General features: G+C 38.1%; 1 protein-coding gene across 1 annotated transcript in view; it reads right to left on the bottom strand.

Annotated features, from left to right (window-relative positions):
- Window positions 1–21,113, bottom strand: part of LOC138854800 (uncharacterized) — a 391,661-nt gene that overhangs the window by 16,820 nt on the left and 353,728 nt on the right. The gene's annotated exons all lie outside the window — the stretch shown is intronic.

The following is a 21,113-nucleotide window of genomic DNA, read 5'->3' as shown; positions in this document are numbered from 1 at the left end:
CATTATATTCACACCACACATTGCCCTCAGACATGACATCTCCACTGCCTCCAGCCTTCTCCTCGCTGCAACATTCATCACCCATGCTTCACACCCATATAAGAGCGTTGGTAAAACTATACTCTCATACATTCCCCTCTTTGCCTCCAAGGACAAAGTTCTTTGTCTCCACAGACTCCTAAGTGCACCACTCACTCTTTTTCCCTCATCAATTCTATGATTCACCTCATCTTTCATAGACCCATCCGCTGACACGTCCACTCCCAAATATCTGAATACATTCACCTCCTCCATACCCTCTCCCTCCAATCTGATATTCAATCTTTCATCACCTAATCTTTTTGTTATCCTCATAACCTTACTCTTTCCTGTATTCACCTTTAATTTTCTTCTTTTGCACACCCTACCAAATTCATCCACCAATCTCTGCAACTTCTCTTCAGAATCTCCCAAGAGCACAGTGTCATCAGCAAAGAGCAGCTGTGACAACTCCCACTTTGTGTGTGATTCTTTATCTTTTAACTCCACGCCTCTTGCCAAGACCCTCGCATTTACTTCTCTTACAACCCCATCTATAAATATATTAAACAACCACGGTGACATCACACATCCTTGTCTAAGGCCTACTTTTACTGGGAAATAATTTCCCTCTTTCCTACATACTCTAACTTGAGCCTCACTATCCTCGTAAAAACTCTTCACTGCTTTCAGTAACCTACCTCCTACACCATACACTTGCAACATTTTAGATTTGTTTACAATAATTTAATACTAAACAAACACAGTGAAATATATTTTTTTTCGTTAGGTTCAGAATGCTTTTGGCGAAATTATTGCATACACAAATTTTCGCTTGTCCTATATGGCAAGATGAGCGTTGCTATTGAAGCTTTTGAGGCATCTGTGGTCGACTGGTCTAGAGCCTCACTTGGGGACCTTGCCAGACTTCCTTGACGTGGTTGCAAATATGTGTGTGTGTGTGTGTGTGTGTGTGTGTGTGTGTGTGGATTTGTGTATGTGTTTGTGAGTGTGTTTGTGAGTGTTTGTGTGTTTGTGTGTGTGTGTGTATGTGTGTGTGTGTGTGTGTGTGTGTGTGTGTGTGTGTGTGTATACCACACGTGCTATACGTCCTTGCTGGACGTTACTTTACGTTATCAAGACATAAGAGCAACATTACACTATGCAAAATTAAGTAAACTCCTCTCTGGGACCTTAATCAATCACTATAATGACAAATGAGGGAAATATTTCATTAATAAAAGCTTCCCCGTGCTGCTCATGGATATTAATTACTTACGGGTATTCAATACCATGCTAGGTTATGTGGGAATGTCACTTGAAACTTAATCACACCTAACTCCATTCAAAACTCTCATAAAAATAATTATGAATACCACGAATATCACCTGGTGGTTCACACTTTCACACACTCACCCATTTGACCATAAACAGAAATATCAATCTCAATCTTAAAATAATGAATCTTAACTAGTCATAAGTTGGCCTGTTATACTCCAATACTGAAACTATGTACTGTGCCAAAACAAAAGCATTCACATTGCTAAACTCACAAACTAGTATTTAGTCACTTAGCCATAATACCAACTTACCTCATAATTTGTAATATTTTAAATTTAAGAATTAATCTAAGTCTGCCCGAAATGCCTAGCCATGCTAGGTGTTCTAGTGGTACACTCTGTAATTATTATTTTACTACATATAAACCACACAATAACCAAATTCTGTAAACTCAGCATTGTAATCCTTATAGAGAATAAACTTTGAATTTGAATTTGAATTTGAATAATAAATTAGTATTGTAATAATAATAACAATTATAATTTTATTTTTTATCACTATTATTATTATTATTAGTAGTAGTAGTAGTAGTAGTAGTAGTAGTAGTAGTTAGTAGTATTAGTAGTAACAGTAATAGAAATAGTAATATTAGCGGTAACATTAGTAGTACAGTAGTGGTAGTAGTAGTAGTAGTAGTAGCAGTTGTAGTAGTAGTAGTAGAAGTTGTAGTAGTAGTAGTAGTAGTAGAAGTTGTAGTAGTAGTAATAGAAGTTGTAGTAGTGTTTTTTTCAACACAGTGGCATTCTCTCAACGAGTCAGGATGAACCAAAAAAAGAACAAAAACTCTTTCACCATCACTCCATTATGTACTGTCTTGCCAGAGGGGCACCGATACTCCAGTTCAACACTGCAATTATGCGCACAACTTCTTCGGAGTGCAGACAATGTGTTTCTTGTCTCCAGGTATCAAATCTGCCTAATCAGTTTCCCCTAAATTCTTTCATAAATATTGCTTTCCTCACACCCCAGTTGTACGTTAAATCGTAAAAACCACTTGCCTTCACTCCAATCAAACACTGTCAAATACACTGCTGGATGGAAAAGCCCTTCGCTTTCAAAACCTCCTTTATTTCCCCACCCTTCAGCATTACCTAAGACGACTCCTATCCAGCCTTCCCTAGACTACAGATTTAAATGCCCTCCAAGTTATCCTATTTTATTCCACACTTTCTAATTATCCAAACAACCTCAATATTTTAGTACAGTATTTTAGTACAATATTTTAGTAAAATACTTTCAGTATTCTCTCCAACACTGTGTTCTGGGGGGAAGGGACGTGTGTACTCACCTGATTGTGATTGCAGGGGTCGAGACTCAGCTCCTGGCCCCGCCTCTTCACTGATCGCTACTAGCTCCTTTCTCTCTCTCTCTCTCTCTCTCTCTCTGCTTCATGAGCTTTGTCATACCTCGTCTTAAAGCTATGTATGGTGCCTGCCTCCACTACATCACTTGCTAGGCTATTCCATTTCCTGTTGACTCTATGACTGAAGAAATACTTCCTAACATCCCTGTGACTCGTCTGAGTCTTCAGCTTCCAATTGTGACCCCTTGTTTCTGTGTCCCCTCTCTGGAACATCCTGCCTCTGTCCACCTTATCTATTCCATGCAGTATTTTGTATGTCGTTATCATGTCTCCCCTGACCCTCCTGTCCTCCAGGGTTGTCAGTCCGATTTCCCTCAAAATTTCTCCGTAGGACATACCCCTGAGCTCCGGAACTAGCCTTGCTGTAAACCTTTGTACTTTATCTAATTTCTTGACGTGCTTGACCAGGTGTGGGCTCCGAACTGGTTTTGCATACTCCAGTTTGGGCCTGACGTAGACGGTGTACATTGGCTTGAACGATTCCTTACTAAGGTATCGGAATGCTATTCTCAGGTTTGCCAGGCGTCCATATGCTGCAACAGTTATCTAGTTGATGTGTGCCTCCGGAGACATACTCGGTGTTTTGGTCACCCAAAGATCTTTCTCCTTGAGTGAGGTTTGAAGTCTTTGTCCACCTAGCCTATACTCTGTCTGCGGTCTTCTTTGCCCTTCCCCAATCTTCATGACTTTGCATTTGGCAGGGTTGAATTCGAGAAGCCAGTTGCTGGACCACGTGTCCAGCCTGTCCAGGTCTCTTTGTAGTCCTGCCTGATCCTCATCTGATTTAATTCTTCTCATTAAATTCACATCATCTGCGAAGAGGCACTTCAGAGTCTATCCCTTCCATCATGTCATTCACATATATCAAAAATAGCACTGGTCCTAGGACTGACCCTTGTGGGACCCCGCTCGTCACAGGCGACCACTGTGTTACCTCATCACGTACCATGACTCGTTGTTGCCTCCCTGTCAGGTATTATCCATTGCAGTGCCCTTCCTGTTATACGCGCTTGGTCCTCCTGCACTAATCTCCTGTGAGGAACTGTGTCGAAGGCCTTCCTGCAGTCCAGGTAAATGTAATCTACCCACCCCTCTCTCTCGTGTCTTACTTCTGTTACCCTGTCATAAAACTCCAGGAGGTTTGTGACACAGGATTTTCCTTCCATAAATGTGTATGTGTGTGTGCTCACCTAATTGTACCCACCTAATTGTTGTTGCAGGGGTCGAGACACAGCTCCTAGCCCCGCCTCCTCAATGATCGCTACTTGGTCCTCTCTCTCTCTCTCTGCTTCCAGAGCTTTGTCATACCTCGTCTTAAAGCTATGTATGGTTCCTGCCTCCACTACATCACTTGTTAGGCTATTCCACTTCCTGACGAATCTATGAAGGAAGAAATACTTCCTAACATCCCTGTGACTCGTCTGAGTCTTCAGCTTCCAATTGTGACCCCTTGTTTCTGTGTCCCCTCTGTGGAACAACCTGTCTCTGTCTACCTTATCTATTCCACGCAGTATCTTGTATATCCTTATCATGTCTCCCCTGACCCGCCTGTCCTCCAATGTCGTCAGTCCGATTTCCCTCAACCTTTCTTCGTAGGACATACCCCTGAGCTCCGGAACTAGCCTTGTTGCAAACCTTTGCACTTTCTCTAATTTCTTGACGTGTTTGCCCATGTGTGCGTTCCATACTGGAGCTGCATACTCCAGTATGGGTCTGATGTACACAGTGTACAGTGTCTTGAACGATTCCTTACTAAGGTATCGGAACGCTATTCTCAGGTTTGCCTCCGGAGACATGCTCGGTATTATGGTCGCCCCAAGATCTGTGCACTTGGCAGGGTTGAAATCAAGAAGCCAGTTGCTGGACCAGGTGTGCAGCCTGTCCAGGTCTCTTTGAAGTCCTGCTTGGTCCTCATCTGATTTAATTCTCCTCATCATCTGCGAACAGGGACACCTCTGAGTCTATCCGTTTCATCATGTTATTCACATATACCAGAAATAGCACTGGTCCTAGGATCGATCCCTGTGGGACCCCGCTCGTCACAGGTGCCCACTGTGATACCTCATCCCGTACCATGACTCGTTGTTGCCTCCCTGTCAGGTATTCTCTGATCCATTGCAGTGCCCTTCCTGTTATATGCGCCTGATGCTCTAGTTTCTGCACTAGTCTCTTGTGAGGAACTGTGTCGAAGGCCTTCTTGCAGTCCAAGAAAATGCAATCAACCCACCTCTCTCTCTCGTGTCGCACTTCTGTAACTTTGTCATAGAACTCCAGAATGTTTGTGACACAGGATTTGCCTTCCATGAATCTGTGCTGGTTGTCGTTTATAATCTTGTTCCGTTCCAGGTGCTCCACCACTCTCCTCCTGATAATCTTCTCCATGACTTTGCATACTATACAGGTCAGTGACACTAGTCCGTAATTTAGTGCCTCTTTTCTATCTCCTTTTTTAAAAATGGTAAATACATTTGCGGTCTTCCATACCTCAGGTAGTTCCCCAGTTTCAAGGGATGTGTTGAAGATTGTGGTTAATGACACACACAGTATATCTGCTCCCTCCCCGAGGACCCACGGGGAGATGTCCGGTCCCATTGCCTTTTATGTATCAAGGTCACTTAGCAGCTTCTTCACCTCCTCCTCAGTTGTGTGCATATCGTCCAGCACCTGTTGGTCTATTCCCTGTTGATGTCCCCCTCTGTCCTGTGTTCCCAGAGTCCTTCCTGTCTCCACTGTGAATACTTCCATAAATCTCCTGTTGAGCTCCTCGCATACCTCTTGATCGTTTCTTGTGAGCTCCCCACCTTCTTTCCTCAGCCTGATCACTTGGTCTTTGACTGTCGTCTTTCTCCTCTTGTGGCTAAACAGCAGTTTCGGGTCAGTCTTGGCTTTCGATGCTATGTCATTTTCGTACTGTCGCTGGGCCTCCCTCATTATCTGTGCATTTTCGTTTCTGGCTCTTTGTCTGTTCTCCTTGTTTTCCTGGGTCCTTTGCCTTCTATACCTCTTCCATTCTCTAATGCACTTTGTTTTTGCCTCCCTGCACCTTTGGGTAAACCAAGGACTCGCTTTGGTCTTCCCATTGTTTCTGTTACCCTTGGGAACAAACCTTTCCTCTGCGTCCTTGCATTTTGTTGTTACATACTCCATCATTTCATTTACTGTCTTTCCTACCATTTCTCTGTCCCACTGCACCTCCCACAGAAAGTTCCTCAAACCTGTTTAGTCCCTCTTTTTTAGTTTGGCTTTTCCCATATATGTATATATATATATATATATATACATTATATATATAAATATATATATATATTATATATATATGTATATATATATATATGTATATATATATATATATGTATATATATATATATATATATGTATATATATATATATATATATGTGTATATATATATGTATATATATGTATATATATATATATATATATATATATGTATATCTATATATATATATATATCTATATATATATATATATATATATATATATATATATATATATATATATATATATATATATGTGTGTGTGTGTGTGTGTGTGTGTGTGTGTGTGTGTCGTGCCGAATATGTAAAACTGGTGAAATATATTTTTTTCCTTAGGTTCAGAATGATTTTGGCGAAATTATTGCATACACAAATTTTCACTTGTCCTATATGGCAAGATGAGTGTTGCTATTTAAGCCAAGATCGCAAGTTCTGCCTATTCGGAACGACATACATACACACATATGTATATATATATATATATATATATATATATATATATATATATATATATATATATATATATATATATATGCAATAAGATCACAGTAAACAGGTGATTTTAAAATATGCAAAACAACCACTGTGTAAGAGTAGTGAAATTCCAAGCGCTTTCGAGAATACTCACATTGTCAAGGAACTATGAAAGTAATACATCAAAGGAAGGCAATTAAAGGGCTTAGACCGCACCTCACAGTCAACCCCCACAACAAAGAAACACCTGACTCGGGACAATACTTGTTGCAGTGTTCCTTCTTTCTTATGTTCTTATGTTCTTATGAAACAAGATTCAATTATATTTCTGTCAACCAAGGACTTTCTTGATACAACTTTCTCAACTATTTGAAAACCAATTGGATGGTTAAAGTCTCTCACATGAATAAATAGAGCATTGGAATCTTGTCCAGTTCTAATGCTATATTTATGTTGTTTTAATCTAAGTTCGAGACTTTTACCAGTTTGGCCGTAATAAACTTTATCACAAATTTTACAAGGAATCTTATAGACACATCCGTCAACATCTTGTGGGGAATTCTTTACCAAAAGTTTTTTTTACTGTATCAAGATTTTAAATACAACTTTAATATTAAAAGTCTTAAGAAGAGAAGGCATATCAACCAAGTTTTCATGGTAAGGGAGAACCAACATATTTTTAGTTGAATAAGGTTGGTTGTCCTTTTTTGGGTTGTAAAAAGTATTTCTAGCAATTTTAAATGATTTATCAATTACATTTTTCGGGTATTTCAGATCACTGGCTATTTCATAAATTTTGGATATTTCTTCATCTATGAACTCTGGACTACAAATACGTAAACCTCTCAAAAACATTGATGAGAAAACAGACAGTTTAATTTTATCTTGATGGGAAGAATAAGAGTGTACATAGTAACAGTTATTTGAAGATAAATTAGACACATGTGCAACTCTTGGGTATCTTTATTGAGGAAACGTTTCGCCACACAGTGGCTTCATCAGTCCATACAAAGGAGAATCTTGAAGAACAGGAGGAGAATGAGGTAATCAGTCCCTCAACCTTGAGTCGATGTGGTCAGTCCATCAATCTTGAATAGAATACGGCATGCGTGCTGAGAAGGAGCTTATAAACCGTTGGCAGGAGAGGTGCAGCAGTCATAGGTCGTGTAACATTTGTTCAATGTTGAAGTAGGTCGTGCCCAAGAATTAGGCAAGCGAAGAATTCCCAAGTATTAAGATCCCAAGAAGTTGCAGTGTCTGACAGGTTTGTAGATGAATGGTTCAGAGAACCGACATGTTGATAAATTAGACACATGTGCAACTCTTGGGTATCTTTGGCAATATAAACACAAATGCAGTATAATGTGATCCTTTATTGACTACGTTTCGCCCACACAGTGGGCTTTTTCAAGTCACAAACAGAACTACCTGGGGTGGAAGGAACGCGAGTATTTATAGTCCAGCTGAGGTCAGGTGAAGAATGCTGCATCTGATGATGTACCGAGTGGGGTTATAGAGTCTAAAAACTTGGGTAGAAGGTCTGCTCACAACTTATCCAATCTCTTTTCCAAGCTACCCAAGTTTTTAGACTCTATAACCCCACTCGGTACATCATCAGATGCAGCATTCTTCACCTGACCTCAGCTGGACTATAAATACTCGCGTTCCTTCCACCCCAGGTAGTTCTGTTTGTGACTTGAAAAAGCCCACTGTGTGGGCGAAACGTAGTCAATAAAGGATCACATTATACTGCATTTGTGTTTATATTGCCATTGTGTCGGTATTTTATACCATTTATTTCCATCTTGGGTATCTTTATTGAGGAAACGTTTCGCCACACAGTGGCTTCATCATTCCATACAAAGGAGAATCTTGAAGAACAGGAGGAGAATGAGGTAATCAGTCCCTCAACCTTGAGTCGATGTGGTCAGTCCAGACACTGCAACTTCTTGGGATCTTAATACTTGGGAATTCTTCGCTTGCCTAATTCTTGGGCACGACCTACTTCAACATTGAACAAATGTTACACGACCTATGACTGCTGCACCTCTCCTGCCAACGGTTTATAAGCTCCTTCTCAGCACGTATGCCGTATTCTATTCAAGATTGATGGACTGACCACATCGACTCAAGGTTGAGGGACTGATTACCTCATTCTCCTCCTGTTCTTCGTTGTGTAGCTTTAAAAATAGGTTGGATAAATACATGAGTAGATGTGGGTGGGTGTGAGTTAGACCTGATAGCTTGTGCTACCAGGTCGGTTGCCGTGTTCCTCCCTTAAGTCAATGTGACCTGACCTGACTAGGTTGGGTGCATTGGCTTAAGCCGGTAGGAGACTTGGACCTGCCTCGCATGGGCCAGTAGGCCTTCTGCAGTGTTCCTTCGTTCTTATGTTCTTATGTATGGACTGATGAAGCCACTGTGTGGCGAAACGTTTCCTCAATAAAGATACCCAAGAGTTGCACATGTGTCTAATTTATCAACATGTCGGTTCTCTACAAAGTTATTTGTAGGTTTTCTGTAAATTTTAAATTTGAATTCATTATTACTCTTAATAATTAGAACATCTAGAAAAGGCAATGAGTTATTTTCCTCAAACTCAACAGTAAAGTTTATAGAATGGGCTAAGCTATTTAATTTGCCAAAGAAATGGTGTATATCTACATTCTTGGGCATAAGACATAAAATATCATCGGCATATCTGAACCATTTTGCTCTATTAGGGAGGATTGTGTTAAGCAATCTTGTTTCAAAAAAATTCATGTATAGATTACTAAGAACAGGTGAAAGAGGATTTCCCATTGCCATACCAAATTTCTGAGTGTAAAACTTATCATTAAATACAAATTTTGCATCAACAATGCAAAGTTTAATAAGTTTAATGATGGTAGGAACTGGTAATGGTAAATCATAATTAACGAGTTCTTCAGATAAGAAATTTAATAAATCATCAACAGGAACTTTCGTAAGCAAGGAAGTAACATCAAAACTAACCATGTTAAAATCATTTAAGTCAGTCAAGGAGCTTAATTTATCAACTAAATCTAAGTTGTTTTTAACACTGAAGTTAGAAATTTTACCAACAATAGGGCTCAAAATGTCAACAAGCCATTTGGATAATTTATACGAAACTGATCCTATGGAGTTAATAATTGGTCTGATTGGATTACCTGGTTTGTGTGTTTTTATTAGTCCATACATGTAAGGTAAAGATGGATTAGTGGAAGTAAATTGTTTAATTAATTCATCTTTGCCTTTTAATAGAAGTTTTATTGTTTTATTGAAATTGCTGTTAACGGTTTCTAAGGGATTCTTTTTAAGTTTAGAATAGGTTTCAGTATCATCTAAGAGATTATTCATTTTTTCTTGGTAATCATTTTCTTTCATAATTACTATTGCATTTATTTTATCTGCTTTGGTAAGGCGCAAATTTTTATTATTGTTAATGTATCATAAGACTTAAAGAATCTTTGAGGGCAATTGTTCCTCTTTTCTTATGAGTCCGGTATTGTCCCGCGTCAGGTGTTTCTTTGTTGTGGGAGTCGACTGTGAGGTGTGGTCTAAGCCCTTTAATTGCCTTCCTTTGATGTATTACTTTCATAGTTCCTTGACAATGTGAGTAGTCACGAAAGCGCTTGGAATTTCACTACTCTTTCACAGTGGTTGTTTTGCTTATTTTAAAATCACCTGTTTACTGTGATTTTATTGCATTAATGGATACCACACGACTCTTCAGAATATTCTCGGTAAGCTTTCCTAATCATGTTTCTTTTGTTTCAGAGTTTTCTTCTGCACTGATCAAGTTCCTCAAGTTAAAAATTCGACTTAATTTTTAAAAAAACTGTTTAAATGAACAAGTTCTGCCCAAGTCTCTTTTACCCAATAGACTCCTTTACATGAGAGATCGTCCTTTTGATGATTTCATGTGAATTATTCTTCAGAAACATATTGAAATTACTAAAATACAGGAGAAGGAAGCTTTCAAAATATTGAGAAACAAAAAATACTCTTTTAATCAGGCTAATTAAACTTAGTATGTTAGATCATTGCTATAATAAACTCAGAAGAATTTGTAATGAACTCAAAAACAAACTACAAAGAAAATTAGACAATTTTATTGAAAATAGTGATTGGACAAAGCATGCTAATAACAATTTTGTAATTAACTTATCAGATGAAGTGTTAGATAAAAATACAACGGCTGCTCTAGGTTTTGGTGTAAGTTTTGCAACTTCAAAGAAACTTAATAATGTTGAAATTGCAAAAGCCTTTTGTAACTTTGAAAAGTCTTCTGATTTATCCTCTGATGAAATTAATATTAGTAAAGGAATGGTATATAGCTCTATGTTAAAACAAAACATTCCCAATTGCCCTCAAAGATTCTTTAAGTCTTATGATACACTTAACAATAATAAAAATTTGCGCCTTACCAAAGCAGATAAAATAAATGCAATAGTAATTATGAAAGAAAATGATTACCAAGAAAAAATGAGTAATCTCTTAGATGATACTGAAGCCTATTCTAAACTTTGAAAGAATCCCTTAGAAACCGTTAACAGCAATTTCAATAAAACAATAAAACTTCTACTAAAAGGCAAAGATGAATTAATTAAACAATTTACTTCCACTAATCCATCTTTACCTTACATGTATGGACTAATAAAAACACACAAACCAGGTAATCCAATCAGACCAATTATTAGCTCCATAGGATCAGTTTCGTCGACTACTCGGAGCATCACGACGGACGACGCCAAGGAAGGTAAAAACATTGTTGTTGTTGGGGATAGCCAGATTAGGTACCTGGATAGGTCATTCTGCTTGAAGGATAGGGGTAGGAGGCAGAGAGTGTGTTTTCCTGGGGCTGGGATGAAGGATATTGTTAGCCGTCTGGATGACATCATGAGAGGTAATGGGAGCAATCCTATTATCTGTCTCAGTGCTGGAGGCAACGATGTTGGCAGACGTAGGAGTGAGGACCTGATTAGCAGGTATAGGTCAGCAATAGAGATAATTAGGAGGAAGGGTGGGAAACCTGTCATATGTGGCATTTTGCCAAGGAGAGGAGTTGGAAATGAATGGTTGTCCAGAGCAATTGGTGTCAATTGCTGGCTGGACAAATACTGTAAGGAAAATGCGGTAACATTCATTGACAACTGGGACCTCTTCTATGGCAGAAATGACATGTATGCCAGGGATGGGGTTCACTTATCTAGGTGTGGGGTGGGAGCACTGGCCAACGCAGTGGAGGGAGCTGTTAGGTCTTTAAACTAGGAATAGTTAGTGGTATGGGTTTTGGCGGGAAAACTGTGAAGTCGCAGGGTAGTAACACGAGTACTAGGAGAACTAGTAATAGGCAAAATGAGGTGGATATTGGAAAGCCAGTGGCACTAATTGACAAGGACAGTAATAGGTTTAGTGGAATAACAGAAAGGAGTAGGAAGGGTAAAGAGAGAGGAGGGTCATTAAATATTTATTACACAAATAGTCGCAGTGCTAGGAATAAGATGGACGAGTTGAGACTAGTTGCTAGTGCAGGTAACATAGATGTATTTGCCATTACTGAGACGTGGTTTAATTCAAAAAGTCGGGACATGCCTGCAGAATGTGACATTCAGGGTTTCAAATTGTTCCAAGTAGATAGAAGTATCAGGAAGGGGGGTGGGGTGGCATTGTATGTCCGAGATCGCTTGAACTGTTGCATAAAAACGGGTATTAAGTCTGAAGTAACACATACAGAGTCTGTTTGGATAGAATTTTCAGAGGGGCATGAAAAATTAATTTTAGGTGTGATATACCGTCCCCCAAATTTAGATAGGGACCAGGGGAGACTACTATGGGAGGAAATTGTTAGGGCCACAAGGCACGATAATGTAGTAATTCTAGGAGACTTTAACTTTAGTCATATTGATTGGAATTTAGAATCATACGATTTCTTAGAAGTAGTTCAGGATTGTTTTTTGAAGCAGTTTGTGACAGAACCTACAAGGGGTAATAACCTGCTTGACTTAGTTCTGGCAAACAATGAATCCCTTGTTAATAATTTAGAAGTTTCAGAGGAACTGGGTGCTAGCGACCACAAATCAATTACATTTAGAATTGAATGGAAGTATGATAGTAGGGATAACTCAGTAACAGTCCCAGATTTTCGCTTAGCAGATTACGATGGGCTTAGAGAACACTTATCATCTGTTGACTGGGGTAACGAAGAGAGCTATCAATATGACAGTTTTCTGAACACAATACATGCTGCTCAAAGTACGTTTATCCCTTATAAGGAAATTAGATCAAATAGAAATGACCCAAAATGGATGAATAATAGGCTGAAATATCTACTAGGGCATAAGAAAGGAATTTATAGACGTATCAAAAGAGGCGAGGGTCATCTTATGAATCAGTATATTGACATTAAGAGGGACATTAAAAAGGGGATAAGAAAAGCTAAAAGGGACTATGAAATTAAAGTTGCTAGGGATTCTAAAACTAACCCAAAAAGTTTTTTCCAGGTCTATAGAACAAAAGTCAGAGATAAGATAGGTCCCCTTAAAAATAACTATGGGCATCTTACTGACAAAGAGAATGAAATGTGCTCGATTTTAAATAATTATTTTCTCTCGGTTTTTACACAGGAAGACACTAATAATATTCCGGTAATTAATTTTTATAGTGGATCAGAAGAAGATAAATTATGTAACATCACAGTCACTAGTGAAATGGTTGTGAAGCAGATAGACCGACTGAAGCAAAATAAGTCACCGGGTCCTGATGAGGTTTTTTCAAGGGTTCTTAAGGAATGCAAAATGGAAGTCTGTGAACCATTAACTAATATTTTTAATTTATCTCTTCAAACAGGTGTAGTGTCTGATATGTGGAAGATGGCTAATGTAATTCCTATTTTTAAAACAGGGGACAAGTCGTTACCGTCAAATTACCGCCCAATAAGCCTGACCTCAATTGTAGGCAAATTACTAGAGTCAATTATAGCTGAGATTATAAGAAGCCATCTCGATAAGCATAGCTTGATTAATGATACTCAGCATGGATTCACAAGAGGGCGGTCTTGTCTAACTAATTTATTAACTTTCTTCAGTAAAGCTTTTGAGGCTGTTGACCACGATAAAGAATTTGATATTGTTTACTTAGATTTTAGTAAGGCATTTGATAGAGTTCCGCACCAAAGACTGTTGAAGAAAGTAGCAGCTCATGGCATTGGGGGAAGGGTGCTCTCGTGGATCGAATCATGGCTCACAGACAGGAAGCAGAGAGTGTCCATAAATGGGGTTAAATCCGAGTGGGGATCAATAACAAGTGGGGTTCCACAGGGATCACTCTTGGGCCCGTTGTTGTTTATAATATATATCAATGATCTTGATGAAGGAATTACTAGTGATATGAGCAAATTCGCCGATGACACGAAGATAGGTAGGATAATTGATTCAAACGTAGATGTTAGGGAACTTCAGGAGGATTTAGACAAACTCTACTCTTGGTCAGAAAAGTGGCAGATGCAGTTCAATGTAGATAAATGCAAGGTTCTGAAGCTCGGGAGTGTCCATAACCCTAGCACTTATAAGTTAAATAATGTAGAACTTAGCCATACAGATTGCGAAAAGGACTTGGGGGTTATGGTAAGCAGCAACCTTAAACCAAGACAGCAATGCCTAAGCGTACGTAATAAGGCAAATAGATTACTGGGATTTATATCAAGAAGTGTAAGCAACAGAAGTCCAGAGGTCATACTGCAGCTTTATACATCATTAGTAAGGCCTCACCTAGATTATGCAGCTCAATTATGGTCTCCATATTACAGAATGGACATAAATTCGTTAGAAAACATTCAGCGTAGGATGACTAAATTAATACATAGCATTAGAAATCTTCCTTATGAAGAAAGATTGAAGACTCTTAAGTTACATTCACTTGTTAGACGAAGAATGAGGGGAGACCTGATCGAAGTGTACAAGTGGAAGATAGGTATTAATAAAGGGGATATTAACAAGGTCTTGAGGATATCTCTCCAAGAGAGAACCCGCAGTAATGGATTTAAATTAGATAAGTTTAGATTTAGAAAGGACATAGGAAAGTATTGGTTTGGAAATAGGGTAGTTGATGAGTGGAACAGTCTACCTAGTTGGGTTATTGAGGCTGGGACTTTGGGTAGTTTCAAATTTAGGTTGGATAAGTACATGAGTGGGAGGGGTTGGATTTGAGAGGGACTTGCACATCGGAGCTTGTTTCTTGGGTGGCATTGAAAATTGGGTTGGTCAAATGTTGTTAGTGGGATGAATTGTAAAGGACCTGCCTAGTATGGGCCAACAGGCCTGCTGCAGTGTTCCTCCTTTCTTATGTTCTTATGTTCGTATAAATTATCCAAATGGCTTGTTGACATTTTGAGCCCTATTGTTGGTAAAATTTCTAACTTCAATGTTAAAAACAACTTAGATTTAATTGATAAATTAAGCTCCTTGACTGACTTAAATGATTTTAACATGGTTAGTTTTGATGTTACTTCCTTGTTTACGAAAGTTCCTGTTGATGATTTATTAAATTTCTTATCTGAAGAACTCGTTAATTATGATTTACCATTACCAGTTCCTACCATCATTAAACTTATTAAACTTTGCATTGTTGATGCAAAATTTGTATTTAATGATAAGTTTTACACTCAGAAATTTGGTATGGCAATGGGAAATCCTCTTTCACCTGTTCTTAGTAATCTATACATGAATTTTTTTGAAACAAGATTGCTTAACACAATCCTCCCTAATAGAGCAAAATGGTTCAGATATGCCGATGATATTTTATGTCTTATGCCCAAGAATGTAGATATACACCATTTCCTTGGCAGTTAAATAGCTTAGCCCATTCTATAAACTTTACTGTTGAGTTTGAGAAAAATAACTCATTGCCTTTTCTAGATGTTTTAATTATTAAGAGTAATAATGAATTCAAATTTAAAATTTACAGAAAACCTACAAATAACTGTTCCTATGTACACTCTTATTCTTCCCATCAAGATAAAGTTAAACTGTCTGTTTTCTCATCAATGTTTTTGAGAGCTTTACGTATTTGTAGTCCAGAGTTCATAGATGAAGAAATATCCAAAATTTATGAAATAGCCAGTGATCTGAAATACCCGAAAAATGTAATTGATAAATCATTTAAAATTGCTAGAAATACTTTTCACAACCCAAAAAAGGATAACCAACCTTATTCAACTAAAAATATGTTGGTTCTCCCTTACCATGAAAACTTGGTTGATATGCCTTCTCTTCTTAAGACTTTTAATATTAAAGTTGCATTTAAAAATCTTGATACAGTAAAAAAAACTTTTGATAAAGAATTCCCCCAAAATGCTGACGGATGTGTCTATAAGATTCCTTGTAAAATTTGCGATAAAGTTTATTACGGTCAAAATGGTAAAAGTCTCGAACTTAGATTAAAACAACATAAATATAGCATTAGAACTGGACAAGATTCCAATGCTCTATTTATTCATGTGAGAGACTTTACCCATCCAATTGATTTTCAAAAAGTTGAGAAAGTTGTATCAAGCAAGTCCATGGCTGTCAGAAATATAATTGAATCTTGTTTCATAAAAAGCAGTTTTGAAAATAATATGAATATTTCCTTAGGTTTGTATAAATTAGATTCATTTATAATTAATAAAATTAGGTTAGAGTTTAATAATGCATTGGACAAATAATAAATCTTATTTCTTGGGTTGAATGATTTGTTGGTGGGTTGTCGTGAGGACCTGTCTAGTTGGACCAGCGGACCTACTGCAGTGTTCCTCTTTTCTTATGAGTCCGGTATTGTCCCGCGTCAGGTGTTTCTTTGTTGTGGGAGTTGACTGTGAGGTGCGGTCTAAGCCCTTTAATTGCCTTCCTTTGATGTATTACTTTCATAGTTCCTTGACAATGTGAGTAGTCACGAAAGCGCTTGGAATTTCACTACTCTTTCACAGTGGTTGTTTTGCGCATATATATATATATATATATATATATATATATATATATATATATATATATATATATATATATATATATATTATATATATTATATATGTATATATATATGTATATATATATGTATATATATATATATATATATATATATATATATATATATATATATATATATATATATATATATATGACACTCATAACAAACTTCTACCATGCGCTTCGACATTTCCTGGAGAGCTGCAACAGAACTCTCAAACACAATGCAGAAAATAAGTATCTCTTTGATAAACCGGGTGCTCAACTCAACCTATACAGGAACTCCATATAAACAAATGGTCCATTAGTTTTAAATTCGTTTCCAGAAGATGTTCCTCTTAAACCAACTATTTCACCTTCTAAATCTGAGTTAATTAAACCTTTCTTTGACAAATTAAGTTTATGCCTAAAGTATCAGTAACTATTTTTGATCCATATCATTTTAGCATTCATGCTGATGTTCATGGTATCAGTAATGTGTTTCATCAAATTTGGTAACCAAATATATCTTCTTCCTCAGTATTTCCTGAAACTAATATTGAACCAGCTTGTTATGCAAGATCTCAGAACATCATAATTCACATAAAATATTGTCAAAGCATTTAAATGTTAAATATGGCATTCTAATAAACTATTTATGTCTCGTTGTCTAGTAAATATAAATTAATTTTAAGGCTGGCCGAAATGCTTTGAACAACAAATGGCTTTCCATAAAGCAGTTTACAAATGTTATTTACTCTTATATCAATTGTGTACTGTGCCCCACCTTATATAAATTCAGTTGTTTGTTTGTTTGAGAAATGAGAAAGAGACAGATGGTTGTGTGTGGCAGGTGCGTGAGGCTTTATCAATACAGTACATGGACGTAATCTGAAGACTGTAGAAATATAAAGAGACGACAGTTGAAGGCATGGTTGTCAGTCCCTCAGCCTAGGAGCAGGTGATGAGCTCTGTAGTTTTAGAGAATCTGAAGCACTGGAAGATTAACACATACATACTTTCGATATATTATACCATTCATATGCAGGGTAGAGGATGTGTAGACCAGGTGTTTATAATGTTGCACATGACCGTGGAAGAAAGTCGATATCCCATTGTTCTTGGAACCATTGCTTCACATCCCTGGTACTGTGTGCAAGACAGTTATCGAACATGAAGACTTTTTTTTCAGGGAATGGGAGAACATATATCTTACAAAGGGAAGTATGATCTCCTCCAGTATTTCTAGATACTGCTCAGAAATGAAGCATCGTCAACCTCGGTCAGCTCTCCATCACCGTGAAGATGAATCAGTCCCAACATGTTGCAATTGGTGGATACTCCTTGCCTTTTTGTAAATATTGTCGCTGTCCTATCTAATTTAAAAAGTAAAATACATGTTATTACATTGAAGTGGGATTAAAAGAACATATCTGTGGAACGTGCCTGATTATTTAACATTTCATAACTTGTTTTAGAAATTAATGAGATCAACGATCAAGCACCTGTACTTTTTTTTCTCCAGCTGTGTATCTTGTCAAGGAAAATGTAACAAAAGTTTTTCTTTCATCAGTCCATATAACACTATTCCGAAAGTCTATTCCTTTCTACAGGTTCTGTTGTGCCGAGTGTTACAGACGAGTCTCACTGTGTTATCTGTCTGTCAGCTGTTCTTTTACCGCTGACGTTCGGTGGTGTATTTCAGCAGCCTGAAGACGATTTTCTTCAGTCCTTAGAGTCACAATCAAATTCAGTTTAATTTTACTGCATTAATGAATGGATTTGCTTCTGTAGCTTTCCCTATATGTTAGGTTTGTTCTGATGACGTTTTCTTGGGAGTCAGTCGTGAAAGTTACCTTTCTTCTCCATTCTGGTTATCCATAACTTCACGGTGTCTGTGATGCTTACATGCCTAGTTAAGGAGCGATGTCTGTAGGAGAGACAAACTCGCCATTATCTAGATAACACGTCCAAACTGAGCAGTTTCGGCTAGGCTGAGATTTATAACCTAGACGTGGCCCGTGATGTCTGCCACACTCCGATTCCTCGTGCAATGAAACATATGAAATGATAAGTCATCTAGTTCTTTATCTTATCCAGTTCCTAAGATATGTATGACAATGGGAGCGTGTGATTTTCATAGGCCTACAGTGTTTCAGTGGAGACCCGTGGAGAGCATCACATAAATTTATTTGGTCTCCCTTCTGGATCGATTATTCATGACCCAGCCAATCTAGAGAGCACCATAGGCAAACTTGAACACGCTGTCTGAATCACAACTCAAATATACTCTATAGTATGCTTCCACGCCTACTAATTGGTCTGACCTAAGGTAGCAACCCAGCAAGAACTGCCTCTGCGTTTGCGATCTCTCAATTTTCCCCGCTTCCTCGTACACTGCACCCCCTCCCTCGTCTCTTCTGTTAACGCCGTAAGCGTAAGTTCCTTCCCTTTTTTTTGCTCTGTTTTTTTCGTGGGAGGCTGGGATGCGTTTCCTCTACCTCCCCTGTTCATGTTTGTTGTTAGTTCGTGTTTTTCCAGCCACTTTTCACACTCACAGTCCCTCATCTGTTGTTTTTCTTTGTTTTCAGTTAGTTGTGTTATTCCCACCAACACTTCCCCTCCATTTTTACCTCGCCCCTTGCTTTTCGTTCATTCTCTCGCTGAACTGTTACTGCCTCCTCTGTGGGGCTACGTTTTGATTGTCAAGTAAGATATCTGGTACAGCATTAAGCCCAGTGGAGGCTTATAGTGCTAGACGTTTAAAGGATCCCAGTAAGCAGTACAGAACCAACTGAGCAGCAATAAAACAGTCGTGCCCATGAAGGACGACCTTCAAGACATCTTCCTCGTTCAAACTATTAGCAAAACCAGAAGTGGTTCACCTCCCTGGTCATACAAGCAGTTTCAGCTCATCAATAGGAATGTCAAGGACAAGCCTGAAAGAAGGAGAAATGAACAACGAAAATATGTAGTAAAAACAAGGAGTGGAAGAGCTGATATCTGTAGAAACCATTTTGCATCTCTGGGATGTAGTCCTAAGAGCCTACGAAACAGAAGGAACACGAACACCAGTAGCCGGCAGGTACTACCCAGAAAGTGAAAATTGGCATTAAAAAAAAACACAGCAGGAAACGAGCTTACTGGACATAGAAGAATGAGTAACAGTTAGCGGGTAACATCAAACAGAAGTGACTGGCTTGCTAAACCAATCAAATTAAAGAATAATAAAAGAAACTTGCTTCAGACATCTTGGGAACTAGTGAGCCATAGGGCAATCAAGAGATAGGAAGATCTGAGATTCACCTGGACACGAAGGCAGCAGCCGCATCTCAAATGGGAGAAAGATCTCTTTGTGACAGTAACAAACAGTAGCAGCCTCACGAAACACCTAAGCAGCTGAGAATCGAACAAGAGGAAGGGAATTTAATCTGTGTTGAAAAATTTATTATATTCTGGCAAGATTCTCTGATGCTTATAACACCGTTTTCAAATAATTTAAGATTTTGAGAAGAAACTTTTTGGGAAGAAAAATTTAGTTTTTCATATTTTTGCAGCTTTAGATTATATTTATATATATTTAAGGTGCTAAACATAGCCCTGTTATTTTGTCAACGTTTAGTGAGACAGTAATTAGGTATTCGTGATTTTTTTTGTATGAAATAAGGAGTAGATATAAATTAGCAGAAAAAGACTGTTTGGCCTGAGTGATCTAGTAGTCATGGTCAAGGGTAGATGTCGCGCTACTCCCTCTGGAAAAACATCATTATCTTAGCTTAGGTTAGAGATGTAAAGATATTTTTGCATCGTAAGAGATGGTTAAGAGCTTGTTAATCATTGGGAAAACCCTTAAATTATTCCTGAAGCTGCAGACTGAGAAATTGATATGTAAGCTTCGATTGTAAGCTAAGGTGGTCTGTTGATTGTAAGCCAAGGTGGTCTGTTAATTGTAAGCCAAGATGGTCTGTTGATTGTAAGCCAAGGTGGTCTGTTGATTGTAAGCCAAGACGGTCTGTTAATTGTAAGCCAAGATGGTCTGTTGATTGTAAGCCAAGGTGGTCTGTTGATTGTAAGCCAAGACGGTCTGTTAATTGTAAGCCAAGATGGTCTGTTGATTGTAAGCCAAGATGGTCTGTTGATTGTAAGCCAAGGTGGTCTGTTGATTGTAAGCCAAGATGGTCTGTTAATTGTAAGCCAAGATGGTCTGTTAATTGTAAGCCAAGATGGTCTGTTGATTGTAAGCCAAGGTGGTCTGTTGATTGTAAGCCAAGGTGGTCTGTTAATTGTAAGCCAAGATGGTCTGTTGATTGTAAGCCAAGGTGGTCTGTTGATTGTAAGCCAAGATGGTCTGTTAATTGTAAGCCAAGATGGTCTGTTGATTGTAAGCCAAGGTGGTCTGTTGATTGTAAGCCAAGGTGGTCTGTTAATTGTAAGCCAAGATGGTCTGTTGATTGTAAGCCAAGGTGGTCTGTTGATTGTAAGCCAAGATGGTCTGTTAATTGTAAGCCAAGGTGGTCTGTTAATTCTAAGTCAAGGTGGTCTGTTAATTGTAAGCCAAGGTGGTCTGTTGATTGTAAGCCAAGGTAGTCTGTTGATTGTAACCCAAGGTGGTCTGTTGATTGTAAGCCAAGGTGGTCTGTTAATTGTAAGCCAAGGTG

This window comes from Cherax quadricarinatus, chromosome 70 (genome assembly GCF_038502225.1).
Source record: "Cherax quadricarinatus isolate ZL_2023a chromosome 70, ASM3850222v1, whole genome shotgun sequence".
NCBI classification, from domain to species: Eukaryota; Metazoa; Arthropoda; class Malacostraca; order Decapoda; family Parastacidae; genus Cherax; species Cherax quadricarinatus.
This window is presented reverse-complemented; position numbering and strand designations above follow the sequence as displayed.